Consider the following 17,875-nt stretch of genomic DNA (forward strand, 5'->3'; position numbering starts at 1 on the left):
GTTTTTTTCAAAAGAACTTTTCTCTTTGGTTAGATCATCTTCTTTATAGACTGATTCTGCTACTATTAATAACTAGCGCTATCCCCTGTATGAGTCATTGATGTTCTCTTTGGAACCTCTCTAGTTCCAGGTGACATAAATTTTAATTTGCATGCTCTCTGCCCAGCTTCTCCTACACACATGGCAAAATATTGTTTGAGCAATCTACTTAAAGTTTCACAGACCTCTGGTTCCCTGAGTTTCTTTCCACCCACTTGAACTGATTTAGGTAAAGCAAACATAAGGGCATATGCTTTTTTCTCGTGCATATTTTTGTGGTTTCACTTGACAGCTTTGTTAAATATAGGGTACAGATTCTCGGTCCATCTTCAGTCTTTAAAAACGAATTTATAATTTTGTAACATCTTCTTTTTCCCAACCGGTAGCCATCCATGAGCAGATGTATTTTCTTAACCATTTGATGATTGTGTTTTTTAGCCAATTAGGGAAGTGAGTGGAGAAGGTGTTTAAGAACACTAGGGCTTCTACAGTAAAAACAAATTGGCAGCAGCAGGTGTCAGGTGTTTGGGAAGAGAAGCAGTGTGTACAACACATGCTTGCCAAATTGCTGGCTCCCACAATGCACAGCAGTGGTGTATCTCTTAATGGTTTTTTAAAGTAGGCTGTTCCTTCATTTGATTAATATTCTTTTATTTTAACACAATTACTGAATATGGTTAGCCTCACTCATGCCAGCCATTACCTCTTATAATTTTTTAAATTGATTAATTTTTAAAATTGAAGTACAGTTACTGATTTACAATATTGTGTTAGCTTCTGTTGTATAGCAAAGTGATTCAGTTATACATATGTATGCATTCTTTTTTATGTTCTTTTCCATTATAGTATATCACAGGATATTAAATATACTGCCATGTGCCTTACAGGTCCTTTTTCTTTATCTATTTTGTTTATAGTAGTGTGTATATATTAATCTCAAACTCCTAATTTATCCCTTCCTTGTGCCTCTAGTAATTTTTAAGTTGCATCTACTGTCCCATCCTCAATTTGTGTAGATTCAGCACCAGCTGGTTACAGAAGTCATATCCTTGCAATATTCTGGGACCATCTCACGCAAAGAACAATGTGCCTGCACTGATGCCCAGTTTAGAATAATTGTAATGGTCCATTTTCCAGGTAATCTGAACGAAGATAAATTATTGGAAGTAATGATTAAGGGAGGAACAGAATTCCTCTCTATTTCTTTGTAGCACACATTTTCTGGAGAATTAATTGTTGCCTGCTGACCTTAAGATGATTTGTAGGATAGCGTATCAATCAATAGCCTGTGAATCTGACAGTAACTTAGGTACTTTGTTTGCTTGCCCTTCGTTGACTTCCAATAGGACTTGGGAGCTAGATCTGAGAGATAACGGCTCTGGGGAAATACCTGAGTGCTTTTCTTTGTGCAGTACAAAACTTGGAGAAAAAGTTCCTAAAACTCTTTAAGGAATATAGAATGTGTCCTTATTTTTGTCCTTCCAGATTTCATATCCTTTCTTCAAAGAGCCAACAAAAGTATATTTTTCTGAAACTGATGGATTTTTCTCAGCTCTCTTTTCTTCAGTCCTGTTCTTTACACCCCAAATAATAACAAGATACGCTACTCTCTGCCCTGTCTAGCCCCTATTCTACACTTATTTCAGACATAGTTCTTCCTGAAAACTCACAGTGATGAAGTGAGAGGAGAGATAGTCCAGAATTACTCTTTGATCTAAAGATGAATCCTGTATATAATGTGCAATTAAGACATGTCCTGAACCTGGACTGGATGTTATATAATAACATAAAATTCCATGTAACAGTGAGTGAATTTGGGCTTGCTGAATTGTGAAACTTCTAATCTGCCCCAGAAGTTGAAATTGTGTTAGAGGTGGATTGAATGATTGTGACCTTATTTGTTTAATATCTCTCTCTCTGATTTAACTTTATCCCATAAAAAGGAACAGATTCTGCCTTCTCTGAGCCTGCCAAAATGTTTCAGGCATTTGAGGGACAGGAGAGGGGAAAAAAAAAAAAAAAGAGAGAAAACCAGATATTTAGCATGTTTTTTATCTTCTTCTAATCTTTGAATATAAAAACAGATCATATAAATATATTCTTTGTAACCTGCACTGGGATATTTTTTCTTGGCAAAAACTAACACCTGAATTTTAACCACAGCTGTCATGTGAAGTCTTAAAGTCCAGAGAAGGCAATGGCACCCCACTCCAGTACTCTTGCCTGGAAAATCCCATGGACAGAGGAGCCTGGTAGGCTTCAGTCCATGGGGTCAGCTGTTCCCCAAATTAACTATATCTCTTAATTAGAGATCATTAATTTAAAAAAAGTTTCTAACTATTAAAATTATATACAGATGTAAGTTTAATACAAGAAGCAGCACAAAGAGAGGAAACTGTATATTGGGCTTATTTCATGTTAAGATAGCTAATATTTGCAGAATGCAGATGATGTGCCAAACTCTAAGTGCTTTACATTGTTTTAACTCATGTCACTTTTGCAGTGACCTGCAAATGCAACAACTCCTTGATGCTTTTGAAACTGGAAAGTTGAATCTAGGTCAGCACAGCTAATAAGTAGCCGAGATGGGATTAGAACTCAAGCATGTCATCCCTACCCAGGCCCTTCACGCCTGAGCCTACTTTCTTGATCACAGCGCTATACTGGTTAATGCTTGTACAGGTCAGCTGCTAGACGGCATAAGCAAAAGCTGGATTCTTCATTCTATGACCCGTTGCTTTCTGCATTCTGTCCTCAGGTCCCCAAACACACCAGTGTCTGTCTTGCCTTGAGGGTCTTTGTACTTGCAGTGCCTGGTTTGAAATCACTCTTTTTCCTTGCTCTTTATATGGTTGTGATCGGGTCTTTCCCATCCTTATGACCTCGGGTGAGATGTCTCCAACTCTGGGAGAACATCCTTCACCACCCAGCATCAAGTAGGTTTCTTTCTCCCCCAACCCACTGGTGTCCACCTTTCACTGGCATTCCCATTCACAGCCTCTTCCTGACATTTGTACATTTCCATAACTCACATTATGAATGTGATGTGTGCTTGTCTACTTGCCTGTTTACTATCTACTTCCCCACTAGTCCAGTGTTCCCTTCTTAGATGGCTCCATGAGTGGAGAGACCATGTAGATTTGTTCCAGGGAATCGATAAATTGTGTTAGATGAACTAAGGCAGATGTTCAATACAATGTTTAACACACTGAGTTTAGCAAAATTGTAGCTATTGCTTGTATGTGTGTATATATTGGTAGGGATAGATTACAAAACTAAGGCATGTTTACAGTTCAGTTGTGAGTCCACAGTCATGAGTTCCCTGGAAACTTAAGAGGGACATAATTTCTCTGAGAGTTAAATTTTGCAAGAAAATGGAATGGGTCACAGTCAAGATGGGTAAATCACTTTAAAGAGTGCAGACAAAGGAGACCCGATAGTAAGTTGATTGATGTTGCAACATTTATAAAAGCTAGAATTGACTATTGAGTGATTTATGCTCCCTAAAATTCCTGTGTCAAAAGCCAGTACCTTGGAATGTGACTGTATTTGGAGATGGGACCTTTGAAGAGGTGAATGAGTTAAAGGTAGGCCCTAATCTGATCTGACTGTTGTAAGAAGAGGAGATTTAAACACACAAAGAAACACCAGGAATGCGTGTGTACAGAGGAAAGACCATGTGAGGTGGCCATCGCAAGCCAAGGAGAGAGGCCACTGCAGGAGAAACCAAACCTACCAGTGCGTTGCTATTGGACTTCTGGCCCCCAGAACTATGAGAATTGGGGTATTTTCAGTGATTTATAATTTAAGCTTGTTTCAATATCGGTGGTCAATATAAAAATCACATGACATAACTCTTGTCTTACAAGAGTTTTTCTATCTACTACAAGAAACGGAAATGGGGGGATCATGAGTTAAGATGGAGCTGATGGTGTTGAGAAAGACAGTTGGTTAAGCATATGGAAGGCAGCAGTAAGCTGTCAGAGGGTAAGCGACAGCTCCGTCAGCTGCCAGTCATGAAAACTTGAGCACATTAGTGTGGTCTTCAGTTCTGACTTTCCTTATCTGTAAAATGGGCATCATGTCTGTCCCCGTTTCTAGAACCAAGTTTGCTTCCATGTGTAGTGTAGGGTAGCGCCTTGAACTTAATAGGCATTGACCTTTTCCGCCATTTCTCTCTCTCCATATCACCATTTCTATCTTTTTACATAAAATGTTTACAAAGAGTATGAGCCTTACAACAGAAAGGAGAGCACATTCTGCCAAAGATCAGATGGTTCTTTCTGTTCTCTTGGAATTGTTCCAAGACAGCATTTTGTTCTCTTGTATTTAAAAATTCTGGATTTGGATTTGATATTTCTATTCCAGCAGGTGTGTGTGGGGTTGGGGCTGATAGGTAGCAGCGTGGATAGGTAACCAGAGGTGCTACTTCCAATTTTAAAAGTTTCAGACACCAGAGTGAGGGAGGAAGGTGGGAATGGTGGAGACAGGGAGATTGGGCCTAAAAAGTGACTTTGGTCCCTTTCTTTCCCCTGGAGGCAGGATTTGTGCATTCCTTTTAAAGCTTTGCTGTTTCTGCTTTAAGTTATCTATAATTACTGTCCTTATTGCCAGTAGGCTTTTATTTTTCTTTTGATAGATTATTCTCATTTGGTCTCCTTTGTGCAAAAAAGGAAGTTAAAGGTGTATCAGGAAAAACAATAGGTGGTAACATAGAAAGTCGTATCCCCAATCTTACCATTGTATAACGCCATGGTAAAAGACAACTTTTTATGAAAAAATCCCTTTATTTCTGGAATTGAGCTGCAGGAGCTGCTTGTATATTTTGGAGATTAATCCTTTATCAGTTGTTTCATTTGCTATTATTTTCTCCCATTCTGAAGGCTGTCTTTTCACCTTGCTTATAGTTTCCTTTGCTGTGCAGAAGCTTTTGATTTTAATTAGGTCCCATTTGTTTATTTTTGATTTTATTTCCAATATTCTGGGAGGTAGATCTTGGAGGATCCTGCTGTGGTTTATGTTGGAGAGTGTTTTGCCTACGTTCCAATCAAAAAATTGGCCAAAGAACTAAACAGTCATTTCTCCAAAGAAGACATAAAGATGGCTAACAAACACATGAAAAAATGCTCAACATCCCTCATAATCAGAGAAATGCAAATCAAAACCACAATGAGATACCATTTCACACCAGTCAGAATGGCTGCTATCCAAAAGTCAACAAGCAATAAATGCTGGAGAGGGTGTGGAGAGAAGGGAACCCTCTTACACTGTTGGTGGGAATGCAAACTAGTACAGCCACTATGGAGAACAGTGTGGAGATCCCTCAAAAAACTGGAAATAGAACTGCCATATGATCCAGTAATCACACTCCTGGGCATACACACCAAGGAAACCAGAATTGAAAGAGACACATGTACTCCAATGTTCATTGCAGCACTGTTTATAATAGCCAGGACATGGAAGCAACCTAGATGTCCATCTGCAGATGAATGGATAAGAAAGCTTTGGTACATATACACAATGGAGTATTTTTCAGCCATCAAAAAGAATGCATTTGAATCAGTTCTAATGATGTGGATGAAATTGGAGCCAATTATACAGAGTGAAGAAAGCCAGAAAGAAAAACATCAATACGGTATACTAACGCATATATATGGAATTTAGAAAGATGGTAACCTGAACCCTGTATACGAGACTGCAAAAGAGACATAGGCGTATAGAACAGTCTCTGGGACTCTGCGGGAGAGGGTGAAGGTGGGATGATTGGGGAGAACGGCATTGTAGCATGTATATTATCATATGTGAAATGAATCACCAGCCCAGGTTCGACGCATGATACAGGATGCTTGGGGCTGGTGCACGGGGATGACCTGGAGGGAGGATATGGGGAAGAGGGAGGTGGGAGGCGGGTTCAAGAAAGGGAACACATGTACACCCGGGGCAGATTCATGTCAATGTATGGCAAAACCAACCAATATATTAATGTAAGGTAATTTGCCTCCAATAAAATAAATTTAAAAAAATCCCTTTATTTCAAATGTAAAGACAGCTTATGTTTGGGCTGATGAGATGGCATTTCCAAAGATTAAGCATTTTTATTTCTGCTCTTTACTATTCTGGATCATGCTCCACTAGAATGGAGATCTCATAGGTCTGGGATTTTCATCTTCTTTGTTCACTGCTACATTCCCAGCCCAAGTACATTCCTGGTGAGCATTAGAAGCTCGATAAATATTTGTTAAACAAATGAATTAGCTGGATGCTGAGTGGAACTGTAGCTGTGTTACCTGTGCGATATTAGGAGACCACCGATGATATCCAGGCTACTTTAAAAGCTAGGAGCCCCTGCCCTTTACCACAGTGGGCGTGTAACACCTACGGAAGGGCACAGGCTAGGACTCAGTCTCACAAATGCAACTGAGCACACACTGAATGTAATTTTCATAAAGCACCTTGAATTATCTGAGCAACCGGGTGGGTGATATACACAGGAGCCAAAGAGGTCAAGGGTGTAATGGTCGAGCATAGTGTCATTACGTCTTTTTCCCCTGGTGACACAGTCGGTAAAGAATCCACCTGCAATGCAGGACAGCTGGGCTTGATCCCTGAGCCGGGAAGATCCCCTGGAGAAGGAAATGGCAACCCACTCCAGCCTTCTTGCCTGAGAAATGCCATGGATAGAGGGACTTGGCGGGGCACAGTCCATAGGGTCGCAAGAGTTGGACATGACTTAGCGGCTAAACCATCACCATCAAATAGCTCATGCTTGTACTTCTATTTTCATGCCAGCTTTTCCAGGACGATCTTTACTCAGACAGGCATGCGTTTGAGGCAGATGATAGTTACCAATAATAGTAATATTTATTGAATGTTTTCAATATGCCTTCTGTGTCCTAAACACTTTATAGTCTTTTATTTAATACTGATAAAGCCTCTGTGAATTCCTCTCATAGCTGTTCTGATCACTTCACCTTATTGATGAGGAAATAGGACTCAGGGGTATATACATTATCATTTTATTACTATTATTAATAGCATTTATGTTATTTTTTACCTGTAGGACTTTTAAATTTATAATATAGCATCAAAAGAAATAGAAAGACAGGGAGGTACAGTGGAGAAAGCAGATGGCTGGTAGGAAACCTTGCTGCTGCTGCTAAGTCACTTCAGTCGTGTCCGACTCTGTGTGACCCCATAGACAGAAGCCCACCAGGGTCCCCCGTCCCTGGGATTCTCCAGGCAAGAACACTGGAGTGGGTTGCCGTTTCCTTCTCCAGTGTGTGAAAGTGAAAGTGAAGTCGCTCAGTCGTGTCCGACCCTTAGCAACCCCACGGACTGCAGCCTACCAGGCTCCTCCATCCATGGGATTTTCTAGGCAAGAGTACTGCAGTGGCTTGCCATTGCCTTCTCCAATATAGTCAAGGAAACCTTGATTCAGTTAATTAATCTTGGTTACCTCACAGCCCACCATAGTCACATCTGTTAAATCTGAGTAGGTCTTCAAAATACGCAGTTTTTTGTTTTTTTTTTTTAAGGAAGATGGTAACAGTGACCCTATATGCAAGATAGCAAAAGAGACACAGATATAAAGAACAGACTTTTAGACTCTGGAAGAAGGCGAGGGTGGGATGATTTGAGAGAGTAGCATTGAAACATGTATATTACCATATGTGAAACAGATTGCCAGTCCAAGTTCGATGCATGAAGCAGGGCACTCAAAGCCAGTGCACTGGGACAACCCTGAGGGGTGGGATGGGGAGGGAGGAGGGAGGGGGGTCAGGATGGGGGACACATGCACACCCATGGCTGGTTCATGTCAATGTATGGCCAAAACCACTACAATATTGTAAAGTAATTAGCCTCCAATTAAAAGAATTAATTAAAAAAAGAAATGCGCAGTTGTTTTTTTTAAAGTGGCTTTAGCTCTTGTTTTGGTTTTCTCCTTGAGTGACTCTGCCTACTGCTTCTGTCCAGTGGCAACTCTGCTTGTTTTATCTTTTCTCCTTTCTATTTTTTTCCTTTTGTTTGGCTTCTCATTGTGATTCTGCTGCACGATGAGCGGACTGGGATTTGAGGCTGAACTTAGAGCCAAAAATAACGTGGCTAAAACTTCCTGAGGGAAACCATATTCCACAGTAAATTTCTCTTCTTTTGACCCTTATCAGAGCTGAGAGTTATTTCAGCCAAATTAAGGATTAACAAGGCTTTCGTTGGATAGCCTGAGGCTTTCGGTGCTAGCTAAACGTCATTTAGGGAGACCATTCTGGCTTCCATGAAATCTGCATTTTCATTTGTTCGTTCAGGCATTCACCTGGCCCCATAACATTGAATGAAGTCTGTCTGGAGCCAGGCCACAGTGGCTCACAGTGGTTGTCACTCTCCGTGTGTCCAGGGAGCTATGGAAGTGAAGGCAGGAGACGTCTTTATAAAGAAACAAAATACCTAATAGTTTGCTGTAGTAAGTGCCCTATAAGAAGCCAGCACTAGTTAATATGAGGATAGGAGAATGCTTGCTAAGTTCTAACTAAAGAGACAGAGAAGGCACTATGGAGAAGAGGATATTTGAGTTGAGTCCTGACAATTTTGAAAAGTACCCTGTTGATAAATTGGTGCATTTTCTGTCTCCAGTGACAGCTGAACAGAAGGTGACATGAGTACATGGTGTCTCAGGGGAGCCTCTCATTCCCTAATCTCTGTGTCACTTTCTCCAGCCAAGGGAAGGCTGAGAGTTACTGCAGAAACAACATTTAACGACAGGAGGGCCTCCTCATGATGTCCACGTGACGGGTAGAAAATAACTGCATGGGATTGTGAAGGAAGAAATGGTGCTCAGCTGTGGTGCTGTGGGAAAGCTTGGAGGAACAGTGGATTTGAACTGGACCATATGCAGATGAGGGCTTCCCAGGTAGCGCTAGTCATAAAGAACCCACCTGCCAATGCAGGAGGCATAAGAGACGTGGGTTCAATCCCTGGGTTGGGAAGATCCTCTGGAAGAGGGCATGGCAACCCACTCTAGTATTCTTGCCTGGAGAATCCCATGGACAGAGGAGCCTGGTGGGCTACAGCCCATAGAATTGCAAAGAGTTGGGCAGGACTGGAAGCAATTTAGCATGCACACACGCGTATGCAGATAAAAGGCTATTGAAGATTCTAGATCAGGAGACACAGTGAATAAGAAGGCTTAAGAATATTCCAGTTGAGAGGTAGAAAGTGCAAGGGAAGGAGGCATTCCTCCAGACAAAGATGGAGGAGAGTTGAAAGACTGACTTTGCTGGAGTAGAAAGGTTAGCTGTAAGCAGCTGGGTATACTATTGGGTATAGAGGAACTCAGATTTTATAGTATCGTAAGTATCATATTAAGGCATTTGGCATTGATGACAGTCCTGGTTAGAATTTTGACTTTGGCAGTTTTTAGCTGTGTGGCCTCAATTATGTTTCCTAATTTCTCTGAACTTTACACCTGTAAGATGGGGATAATACCATTTTTCCTATCAGCATGTTTAAAGTAATTGACTAAAAGAATATACACACTGGAGAAAGGAGGAATAGTGTGTGCTTTGTGTGCGTGCTCAGTCATTTCAGTCATGTCCGACTCTTTGAGATGCCATGGACTGTGGCCTGCCAGGCTCCCCTGTCCATGTGATTCTACAGGCAAGAATACGGGTGTAGGTTGCCATTTCCTCCACCATGGACTCTTCCCGACCCAGGGATTGCATCAGCATCTCTTCCATCTTCTTCATTGGCAGGTGGATTCTTTGCCACTGTGCCACCAACTTTATATGTGTGTGTATGTATGTATGTATGTGTGTGTAAGCATTTCTGTAAATTGTAGAATTCTATGCAAATAAATAAACATGTATAGCAAAGAAGTTATAAGCAGAGAGACACGAGACAATGGAGAATGTAATTGTCAGTGGAATTCTAGATGGGTTTAATGAGGAGGAGATTAAAGTCAAGACCATAGATAGCAATGGCAGTGATCCAGTAAGAGGGCCTCTCAGAAATCATTTGTGGCCTTCTCAAGTTAAACTCGGTCAGCCTATGGTTTAGTGCAAGGAGTCAATAATGGTATGCTAAACCCTGCTCCCTCCACACACATCTTTTTCACCAAACTAATATAGCTCAAGCCAGATTTAATAGCTGGAGGTTTAAAAAAAAACAGACCTTGAGAGTCAGATGGTGACTGATACTTCCCCCCCTCCCCCAGTGTGGTTTAGAAACAGGCTGGGGGAGATAACCCCTCTCTAATCAGGTAGTCAGGTGTATGGTTGATTTCTAAAATGTCTGCCCTCAGGCCAGAACCATGATAGCCTGCCTCAGGAACAAAATTCTCTGCTTCCTGCAATGTTATTTTAGGAGCAAAGAATCACCACTCACCTGTGCCAGAAGCAAGCCGTAAATGGATGTGGGGCCCTGGGCATGGAAGAAAGGGAAAGGTTTGTTTAAATAACAAAGGGACTGGGTAGCACAAGATGCACAGTACAAAGTACAAGAGGGATGCTTTCTATTGAAGAACACGTCTGTGTCCTGAGGACCCAGGCCACACTGAACTACTCAGAAAGACAGGCCAGATCGATGGAAGAAGCCACTTCTGAACCCTCTCCCCTTGGGGGTTCTCTGTGGGTTGGCATATAACACATTACTCTGATATTCTTAAGGCTTCCAAATATGTGCTTGGCTGGCCATCCCGTGCGGTCCTTTCCCCACTGCTAGTCACTGGCACATAAATATGTAGTTCTCCACTGCAGAAAGCAGGAGAGCACAGAGAGCAGTAAAAAGGGTAGATGAAACCAATGGCAGAAGAATGGTTTGGTTTTGTTTGGCTTTACCAACCCTTTTTTATATGATAAAGATCTTGGTACTGGGATTGGGCACAGTACCTCCCCTGCATATAAACGTTCAAGTTGTGAACTTTTAAACGTGCTTTCCATCAATGTCAGGCATGAATGAAATTGCCGCTTGTCCTTCAACAGAGGATGAGACGGCCGGATGGCATCACCAACTCAATGGACAAGAGTTTGGGGAAACTCCAGGAGATAGTGAAGGACAGGGAAGCCTGGCGTGCTGCAGTCCGTGGAGTTGCAAAGTGTTGGACTTGACTTACTGACTGTACAGCAATGACTCTGTCTCCTGCTGTTGATGCTCCTTCAGCTCTGCCGACTCCCACATCCTCTCCCTCCTGTAGTCCGTCTTCTTGCCTGTTTGCTTGATGCCAGCCCCTGTATGCCAGCTGTTGTACCATACTACTGTACTTTTCAAGGTCCTGTACTGTAAGATTTAAAATATTTTCCTTACTTTTTGTTTATTTTTGTTATTACTTACGTGAAAAGTATTATAAATCTGTTGCAGAACAGTACTATATAGAGTGCATGCGTGCTTAGTCGTGTCTGACTCTCTTTGCAACTCCATGGACTGTAGCCCATCAGCCTCCTCTGTCCATGGGATTTCCCAGGCAAGAATACTGGAGTGGGTTGCCATTTTCTCCACTAGGGGATCTTCTTGACTGAGGGATCAAACCACAGTACTATAGCTGATTGTGTTAACTGGTACTTAGTCTAGCTTTATTGGACTTACAATGTGCTCTTGGAATGGAACTTGTGCATATGCAGAGAACTTAACTATGCGGCCATTTCCTTTCCTCCTGCAGGAACAGGGAGTTTTGGAGGTAAGGATCGCATCAGCTAGAGACAGTTGTGTGTGGGGGGACAGTCACATCTTGTGTAGCCCACCCAAACCAGCCAATCTGCCCTCCCTGCCACTGTAATTCTTTGAATGTACATAGCAAATATATATATATATGTATAATATATAATCAGTTCAGTCGCTCAGTCATGTCTGACTCTTTGCGACCCCATGAATCACAGCACGCCAGGCCTCCCTGTCCATCACCAACTCCCAGAGTTCACTCAAACTCATGTCCATCGAGTCAGTGATGCCATCCAGCCATCTCATCCTCTGTCGTCCCCTTCTCCTCCTGCCCCCAATCTGTCCCAGCATCAGGGTCTTCTCCAGTGAGTCAACTCTTTGCATGAGGTGGCTAAAGTGTTGGAGTTTCAGCCTCAACATCAGTCCTTCCAACGAACACCCAGGACTGATCTCCTTTAGGATGGACTGGAATATATAGATATAAATATATATCACATGTAATATTAATATATTTTATCATAATATATAATATGCAATGTTTATTATATTCTATATGTAATATATAATTATACAATAAATAGTATATAATTATACAATAAATAGACAGTATATAATTATACAATAAATAGACAGTATATAATTATACAATAAATAGACAGTATATAATTATATGATATATAAATATATATATATATATATATACACACACACACATATATAGGGCTTCCCTAGTGGCTCAGCCATCAAGAATCTGCCTGCAATGCTGAGAGATACAGGTGATGCAGTTTCAATATTTGGGTTGGGAAGATCCCCCAGACAAGAAAATGGCAACCCACTCAGTATTCTTGCCTGGAGAATCCCACGAACAGAGGAGCCTGGCGGGCTACAGTCCATAGGGTTGCAAAGACTCAGACATGACAGAGCGACTGAGCGCTATATACATATATTTATTGAGTGCCTGTTTAATGCTTGTCAGCCATTCACTGACAGTTTATGTAGTGCCAACCATGAGACTCAAATGTGGAAGGTACATGAATATTGTCCTTTCCATTTTACAGTAGAGCAAAGAAAGGTACTGGAAGCATAACAATCTAGCCTAAGGCCAGAGAGTTAATGAGGGGAAGCTGGAACATTCTCACCCAGATAAACAATTCTGTACAAAAAAACCTCTCAAATCACTAAATCCTTGCTTATTTATCTCTGTCTGTACTAGTCCCACAAGCAGAGGAGCAGGGAGAGTCCTTCGCCTTAAACAATAATTACAGGCAGATTTCTCACCGCCTTGTGCTTTTTCCAGAGTGCAGTGTTGTGGTTGTGAGAAGCCATGTTGTAGGTCGATGTCTTTCGACTTCCCACCAGCTCCTCGGTATTGCCAAGAGGTTGAGTCTCCTTTGCTGCACCAACATCACTGTCACGCCTCACCTACTCCTGGAGGAGACTTCAGGAGCGGAGATACCCCAGAGCTTGTCTGCACAGGTATACTTCACTCTAGGCCTCCGTGTACCAGTGCCCAGCTCCTCTCAGAAAGCTGATGATTTTAATTTTCACAATGCATTGAACATTTTCAGTGGATAAAGGAACTAGTGTAATGAGGGCTCTAAGTTAATTTTCAAATGAGTGCTCAGGGATTAAAAAAAAAGAGAGAGAAAGAGAAAAGTCTGGGGCTCCTGGGATGTGGTTGTTTAGCAAGAGAACATATTATTAATATCATTAAAAATTGGTCCATTATTTGGTATGAAATGAAATACCTATAGAAGCAAATATGGTTTCTTTCTGTTCTTTAACAGTCACTGAAAAATGATGTGACTTCTTTAGTATATATTTTAGTTCTCGTAGGGAGACGATAATTAATTTTTCCTTAGTTTTATTTACTCATTACTTTTTGCTACCTTCTGTTTTGGATAGAAGGGTCTTATTGATTCTTACACATAGCTATTCACTACAAACAATAAATCGTATTTTGGAGGAGGAGGGAGGGAAAATAATGTTGATTTTATTTTCTTACCTATACATTTCCTGTATAGAGGATATTTTTGAATGAGAGGTGGCATTCATTTTATATACAATATGCATATATTTGTATATATCAGTCCAGCACATGCAGTGGGCCTAATCACTGTCTTCATCACTGGTGGCAGGAAAGCGTCTTTCATCTTTTATGTTGACCTGTGTTTTATATGAAAGCTTTTCAGGAAAGACGTGCATATTCCGTAAATTACAGCATACTAGAATGTGAATTTGGATGTTAATGCTCGCTCTGAAATTCATCTCAGAATATAATCCTCAGCTTTTAAGAATAACCTACATTGTAGAGAAATTTTTATGATTTATATAGGAAAGAAAGGAAGCGATCACATAGTATAGTGGTTAGAGTAAAGATACTCTTATAAACTGTTTCAGTCCTGACTGTTTTGCTCACTTTTTCCATCTGTAAAATGGGCATGATAACAGTGCTTAATGCATAATGTTGTTATGCAAATAGAGTTACTTCATAGCTATAAAGTACTTGGATTGGGCACATAGCACTATGTGGTTGTAAGCAAACAAAAATAAGTAAATTACTCCTTGAGAGGTTGGGAATATATTGAAGCACACATAGGAACATGATAAAGCAATACAAATCCATTATTATTTGCAGTGGGAGGTATTTTTACATGTTAATTTGCTGTTTATTTTTGTGTTTCCTTCCCTAGTAATGTGGTCTTTTGTAGTTCTTAGATGCTGAAATTTGTTTCTTTTTTCTTTTCTTTTTTAAGTTTGCTACATACTGTAAAACCTGAACATGGCAGATGGTTTACAATGCCACATAAGAAGACTTTTTTCCAATTATGTTTTCATCAGGCTAGTGGCCCTGCTGTGATGGCAGTAAATGGTTATGGCACTGCTATGAAATTGATATTGTCTGTTCCAGAACTGAACAAACACTGGCCAGAATTATCCTTCACTTTTTCCAAATGTAAGGTCAGAATTGAGATAAATAAAGGAAGACTGTGTAGTTTTCCCTTTTTTCTTGCCATCCAGGGGCCATTTAGAATTTGTCAGACAGCAGGACAGAATGTGGGTGTGTTCCCAGTAAAACAAAAATATTCTTTGTTTTTTTATTAGTTTATTTATTTTAATTGCAGGATAATTGCTTTGCAATACTGTGATAGTTTTTGCCATACATCAGTATGAATCAGCCACAGGTATACATGTGGTCACACCCATATACAAAGTAAAAATATAGGTACGTGTGTGCCAAATCACTTCAGTCTTATTCAGCTCTTTGTGATCCTGTGGACTGTAGCCCACCAGGCTCCTCTGACTATGGGATTCTCCAGGCAAGGATACTGGAGTGGGTTGCCATGCCATCCTCCAGAGGATCTTCTTGATCAAGGGATCCAGCCTGCGTTTCTTATGTCTCCTGAATTGTCAGGCAGGTTCTTTACCACTAGCGCCACCTGGGAGCCCATCAAAAATGTAGATGGTATTTTTAAATAATTCATTACCTTGCTCTCATTCACGTAAAAAAAAAAAAAAAAAAAGGTAAACATTGCAACCATCTCGTTTATTTTTAAGTTCTAGTTGCAGAGGACCGGTTAGCTTTGAAAAGGTCAAGACTACTGACCTATAAGTATTCATAATCCTTTTGCAATTACCATAGTAATTTGTTCCATATGCCTATGAATTGTTTCTCAGAGTTACTGGATTATCACCTACTGAGAAGTTAAAAAATATTTATTTGGTATTTTTTTATTCAGCTGAGAATCAATTCTGCCTCAATCCTGAGAAGCACTGAATTACACATTAAGGTATGTCTGATCAAATAATAGCATCTTCAGTGGCTAAGTGCGATTATCTAACAAGATTGTTGATGCATTTCTTCTGCTCTTAATATATCAGTGATGGGAAAACGATGAATGGTTTTTATGAGTTGTCAATTTTGTGTGTTTTCGGAAAAATCCATTAAGTGTCCAATTTTCAGTAACTTGTTTGGGTTGCTTAGAAATGTGCGTGGTATTATTGAGAGAGAGAAAGGACATGTTGATTGGTAGCAGTGAAATCCAACGTCCAGGCCCTTTATTTCTTCACTTGGTTGGTTTTTTTTTTTTTTTTTTGCTTAAATATTTTTTAGTGTTTTATTGCTTAAACATTTCTAAAGCTCATTTTTATATGAGGCAAAACAGAGTTCCTGCGAGCAAGCTGGTTCCTGGGTAATTCAAGTATTCAGGTAACACTGTGGGGCAGACTTTGGACTTTGGTGACTCACCAGAAATGAAGCTTTAGATTGCACAAAGGCGGGGCAGGGAACCAACTTGAGAATAAAAGAAACAACTTCCTTGGTAAGATCAGACTGCTTTTTCTCCCTATAATTTATAATTCTACCCAAAGGCAAAAAGAAAGCAAGAAAGGAAAAGGGAAAAGAATAATCAAAACCAAACTAAAGTCAGAAACAATGAATGCAGAGCAGAAATGTTCAGTCCCAAGCTTCCAGCCTCTCGCATTTTAAATCTGGGACTGTAATCCTTTAATTGAAGCTTTGCTCTGCTCCTGAGCGTTCAGCTGTTACTAACAAATTTCATGGAGTGACTATTTTGAAAACAGGGTTGTTTTAGGCAAGCAGTGTCTTAAGTAAATTTGTGTTTTAATTGCAAGAAGGTAGAGTATGATTTGAGAGTACCCGAATTAGAAATGGTTTTTATTCCTTTTCAGGTGCATAAATAAATAAACGACAAGAATGAAACACCTTTCCTAGAGTATGTAATGAACTGTGGTTGGAGAAGCATTTAAGAATGTGATTACTTTGGCTGTGGCAATTTAAGAGGAGAGTTGTGTTTATGCAGGGATATGCCTTTTTATGTGTACTTTTCTCAATATGCATATATTTGTTTCATTGTTAGTTACAGGTATCAGAAATAAGGAAAACATATTTAATGAGAGTAAACTTACTGATTTCAGCACTATAAATTCTTTAAATATAAATATAAATTCTTTTAAAGAACTATGATGAGAGATTTTTCTTATTCCTACTACCCTTTCTGAGGAATGGATGGGGGGGCACTCTGATCCCTCTGGTCTCGTCGCCCGCCTTTAACAGAAGGATGATGGGTGAAAGTGGGGTGGAATGTGCGGGGAGTGGGATGGGAACAGCACCTGTCCCCAGTGGGAGGGAACTGCTGTTATCGTCGTAGTTCGTGATCAGCAACTTCTGCTGGGGTCCTCATTCCTGTCAAAGCTCAGTGATGCCCTCAAACCCAACAGGTTGAGTGATAGGTCTCCTGTCCACCCTCAGAGCTGACCTCAATTATGTTGCTTTTTGTGGATTCAAATATATTCAGAGAATGAACTCCTGTTCAATGTAAATATTCAGGATTCAACACTTCTGCCAGCTAATACAGAGCATTGAAATTTAAAACTCTAGCTCTGGGGATTACAGGGGATTCTGTATTAACCTATAAGGGGAAAAGAATCTAAAAAAGGAGTGGACATATGTATATGTATAACTGATCCACTCTGCTGTGCTCATGAAACTAACAGAACACTGTAAATCAACCGTGAAGTTGTGTGTCTGTGTGTGAGAGAGAGAGCATGCACTTAGTCATATCTGGCTCTGCAACCCCATGGACTGTAGCCTGCCAGGCTCCTCCATCCATGGGATTCTCCAGGCAAGAATACTGGATCGGGGAGCCATTTCCTTTTCTAGTGGATCTTCCCAACCCAGGGATCAAACTTGTATCTCTTGCATCTATTGCATTGGCACATGGGTTCTTTACCAACTGAGTGATCTGGGAAGCCCAGAATCAACTAGACTTCAATAAAAATTAAAACAATAACAACAAATTGGAAGACCTGATAGAAATTCAACTACTTATACCCAGGCTTTTCCATCTAGCCTATGTATAAATATTTGAATGTGCAGGACTAGATACATGATCTGTAAAATTAGAGTACTTGAGTGAGTAATATCTGAGGTTGACTAGGCGCTGCCAGTCAAGTAACAGTTGAAAGTCTTAGGAGGTTCTGAAATATGGCCTTTACTTTCATTTAAAGCCCAACGGGACTCATAGACAAAAATGGAACTTACCTTACTCTTTTACATTGTTTTGAAAAGAATGGCTCATAATTTTGTAAAAAGCCTGATTGTTTGTGGATTTAGAAATGGATAAATGCTGATGTTTGCAATTTTAAAAAAATCTTTTGCATGCCTGCT

At 40.3% G+C, this 17,875-nt stretch overlaps 1 protein-coding gene across 3 annotated transcripts in view; it reads left to right on the top strand.

The window, feature by feature from the left end:
• The window catches only part of INPP4B (inositol polyphosphate-4-phosphatase type II B), an 894,316-nt gene that overhangs the window by 271,376 nt on the left and 605,065 nt on the right, over positions 1 to 17,875 (top strand). The window contains exon 1 of one of the 3 annotated variants that reach the window (XM_055404683.2): positions 15,462 to 15,476. The exons of the other annotated variants lie outside the window; for them this stretch is intronic. The gene's annotated coding sequence lies outside the window, so the exon portion shown is untranslated. Of the gene's footprint in view, positions 1 to 15,461; positions 15,477 to 17,875 lie in introns of those variants that run through there. 3 annotated transcript variants of the gene reach the window in all.

This window comes from Moschus berezovskii, chromosome 19 (assembly GCF_049115385.1).
Source record: "Moschus berezovskii isolate FMDL1 chromosome 19, NW_MosBer_1.0, whole genome shotgun sequence".
In the NCBI taxonomy this organism is placed as follows: Eukaryota; Metazoa; Chordata; class Mammalia; order Artiodactyla; family Moschidae; genus Moschus; species Moschus berezovskii.